Genomic DNA, 4,190 nt, shown 5'->3' on the forward strand with positions numbered 1-4,190 from the left:
ATATATATATATATATATATATAAATTATATACGTATATGTATACACAAACAAACACACACATATACAGATACACACAAATATACAGGGTTCGATGTATATATTCTCGCTTAACTACAAGAAAATGAAAATAAGACTGACATCTCATTTTTAACAGATATAATTATGAAAATTACACAAAAATATCTTGAAATACTAGAGTGAATGTATTCAATAAATTCGTCATTAGCTTCAATCCCGCCTTCAGACGACTTCGGAATCTCCTGGAGCTCTTCTGGACAACCTTCTTGTTTAAGTTGGTGAATGCTGCCATAATCCCTGCCTTCCGTTCATCTTTAGTGCTACAAGTAGTTTTCTGGGTCTCTGGACTGCGGCTCACACATAACGATCAAGGAGATTGCAGTCTGGAGAGTTAGTTGGACAAATGTTAGGATTGATGTGGTCGCAGATCTTATCTGACAGCCATGATTGGGTTCACATACTTGTGTGGCATTGTGCAGACTCGTGTTGCCACACACAGGTTCTTCAAGCAGTTACCCTCTGAACTCAGGGTAGCACGTCCACCTCCAGGCACCTGATGTAAGCTTCTGTGTCGAGTTAGAGGCCGTGTGAGAAGATGAATGAAGTCAAAACGTCGCCATCAGTAGTGATCACTCTAAACACCATGATGCTGAATGGATGGTTGACTTTTATCACTCTCGGTACATGTCCTTAGAATGACACCGAAACACTCTGAAATATTCGTATTGGTTCTTCCGGCGCGAATACGAAGCAGTACATGTCGTTTCCAAATTTCTAGAAGAGTGAATTGTGTCGTGTTACTGTTGTTTTTCACAGACGTTGCCCAACTGACTCTACTATACTGTATTGTCGACAAAATAATAAAGAAAAAACAATGTGCATGCACGAAATGAAAAATATAAATGGCAACAATTTACTCATCTTAGCTTGTGTATAGACATTAGCTTGAGCATATCTTTATGTGCATGTTTATATGTTCAATTTCGACATCTCCCTTTTTTCTCATTTATATTCATCTACACGTACGATAGGCATTACAGATACAAGTATATGCATATTCACAAAATATAGACATAAATAAATTCAAGCTTTATCATTCCATCCTCTCTGTATCTCCCTAATTGTCTTTCTCTCTAAACTTCTCTCTGGTTTTCTCCCTTTTCTCTTTCTTCGTCTTTTCACGTACATGCACAAGAACACAGATCCAAGCTCACATACATAAGCACATATGAATATGAAATGAAATTCCTTGTGTCACTGTATATCATTGTGATTCATCCGTTTTAAATATTTATTTGAATTTTCTATTCCTACCTACCTCAGTTACTTACAAGACGTGAAATTTATTGAAATATATTTTTTCCTTTACATATTCACATAGATGGAGTAGATAACTCTACCAACTTTTATTAATATGATTTGCACGGCATTTTTTGCATTTTATTAAACCGTTGTTAAGATAGAGAATTAAAGACTTCCAGAATACGGTTTTAGTATAATGGTCGAAATGAATTAAAGAAGGAATGTAAAAGATTGAGATTTCTATCCGATTGAAAAATGCGGGAGCGAAATAGAAGTATTTATGCATTGGAGACTAGGTAGAGGATAAGAAAGCGAAATGCGTACAATGCTGATACATACATACATACATACATACATATATACATACTTACATTCATCGCTATTTACTATATAATCTAGTTATTATAGGTTTACTATTAATACCGATACAGATGTACATAGATTTATGTGTTTCTTGTAGTTTAATTTTAAAGATAGTGTTTAATCCTGCCTATATTTACATTGAATGAATGCGGTTATAAAGCTTTCAGATTTATATTATACTATGGAAGACTAGGTAATATTTTATGAATGATTTAAAGGTTTGGTCGCTGTTTAAGTACATATATAGGAGTTAGTTATAGGTTTACTTATTGAATATATTTACCGATACTGTTGTACATAGTGTAAATGTGTTTGGAATTAATGGTTTCTTTGGTATGTTTCTTGCTAAACAACACTTATTTTATTGGTGTTGACACCGCCGGATTGAATGATACTGACAAACTGTCGAAGCCATAATGATATCCGTGGGACAGCTGGTGATGGAGGTATGTTTAATTGTTGGTATGCCTGTTTTTGTACATGTGGAATAGTATTATAACACATCCTTTTCATACGTACATACACACATACACACACACATATGATTATAAGGAGAAAATTATTTTTTCTAATGCATATACTTCTCTTTGAAATGCTCAAGATATTCATACTTGTGGCGAAAGAATAATGTAGAAGTATGAATGAGAGTTAGGCAAATCCAGTTCCCATATATATCTATTCAGTCCTAGACACAGCATGTTTGAATTTCTCTAAAAGCATATTTAATACATAGACATACTAAAAATATATAAATATATAAAAATATAGTGAGTGATCAATGCGTTAAAAAGATACATATAAAAAATATAAATTTATAGATATATACATTAAAATTATATTGATAAAATAAATACATATATAGGTCGACTTACAGATTATAAAACGAAATCATGAAAAGTGTTTAAGAGTCTACGAGGTAAAAAGTTTGGGTGTTTATAATCCAGTTAATAATCCTACGGCTGTCTCTGGGGGTCCGGTTGTCCAGTCATATAACATATTTACATCTATTATTGGACCTCTTTTATCATAGAAAAATAAATTTCTAAAAAGGCTCACATGTACTGCGTTTGTCTAATGGGAATTACCTACTGAGTATTTTTATAGAGCTATATGCAAAAGAACAGGGGGAGTGAAAGTGTGTTTGAGTGGTTGGCAGAGGAGATACAATGCATGATAATATAAAGCCACTTATGCCTCTATAGGTAGAGGTAAGAGGAGGGCAGTTTTATTTTGCATTTCAGAAAAAGTTTCAATGGATAAAATTTATTTAATATTCATGAATTGTGTAGACGGAGAATAATTAATGATTCTTTTAAGCATAGTTTGCATTTGCCTATCTTTGTATTATAAGAGGGATCTTCATTTGCTCTGGATCATTGTATATTTTCTGATTTAAGATCATGTATGTATGTGGCTAACGATGTCAAGAATTTGAATTTTGTCTTAGTGAAAGAATTTAAGTGTGCTCGATAACGACGCTTAAAATCTATGGTACTGCTTATAAAGTTCTTTGCTTGGTCTTTTCCTGGTGTTTCTACATTTATAAACCACATTTATAAACGTCATTTATAAACCACATTTTTACAGAGACAAAAGCCCTGAAGCGGGCATGCATTAAGTATACGACAATTATTGGTTTTCCTTTTTGTTCTATTTTTTAAATTCTGTATTCAAACTTTCCGAGTATCATAGATACCACTCTATCTTTGTTTGACAAATCATCAGTCAAATTGTCTTAATTACCACACCAAGCTTACGATCTATAATAACGTCTATTAATAGACATAAAATCCAACTTCACGATCATACACACCTAGACCCTTGTACAGCACCCTTTACTAGTCCCCCAAAATAGCAACAACACAACCAATATAAATAGTAGATCAAAACGGAAATCCTGTAAGTGTTGTATACCTAATGCATGCCCGCTCGAAGGCTTTTGTCTGCGTAAAAATGTGGCTTATAAATGTCGTGTAGAAACACAAAGTAAACATCAACATCAACCAAAGACATATATACGCACTACCATAGATTTGTTCTGCTATGTCAGATGCCTTGCAACGCATATTATCTTCCACACTTCTCTTTAAAAAGAGACGGGTCCTCTCAGAAGGCCCTGGTTGAATGGGTTAGGTGATGTGAACGCCTTCTCCTCTCTGGTGAATAACACTATCACTCTATTAATTGTAGAAAGCGGGATCACAACGTTTTCTACAATTTTACACTGACGATGTCTATCTTCCGAATGACCCACAGCACGGTCTCTAATAAATTTAGACAGTTTCAAGGCTTCACTTGTACATAGCATGATTAAACAGTCACATATAGAGCCTGAAGCATTAAAATGTCAATCAATAGAAATATAAACCTTAACAACTTAGAATTAAAAAAAAAAAAAAAATCAAACGATGTTGCATGGAGGGTCTATTTAATTCTGTCATGTATGTATGTATATGTCTGTATGTCTGTATATGTATATATATATATATATATATATATATATAT

Source organism: Octopus bimaculoides, chromosome 5 (assembly GCF_001194135.2).
Source record: "Octopus bimaculoides isolate UCB-OBI-ISO-001 chromosome 5, ASM119413v2, whole genome shotgun sequence".
Classification (NCBI taxonomy): domain Eukaryota; kingdom Metazoa; phylum Mollusca; class Cephalopoda; order Octopoda; family Octopodidae; genus Octopus; species Octopus bimaculoides.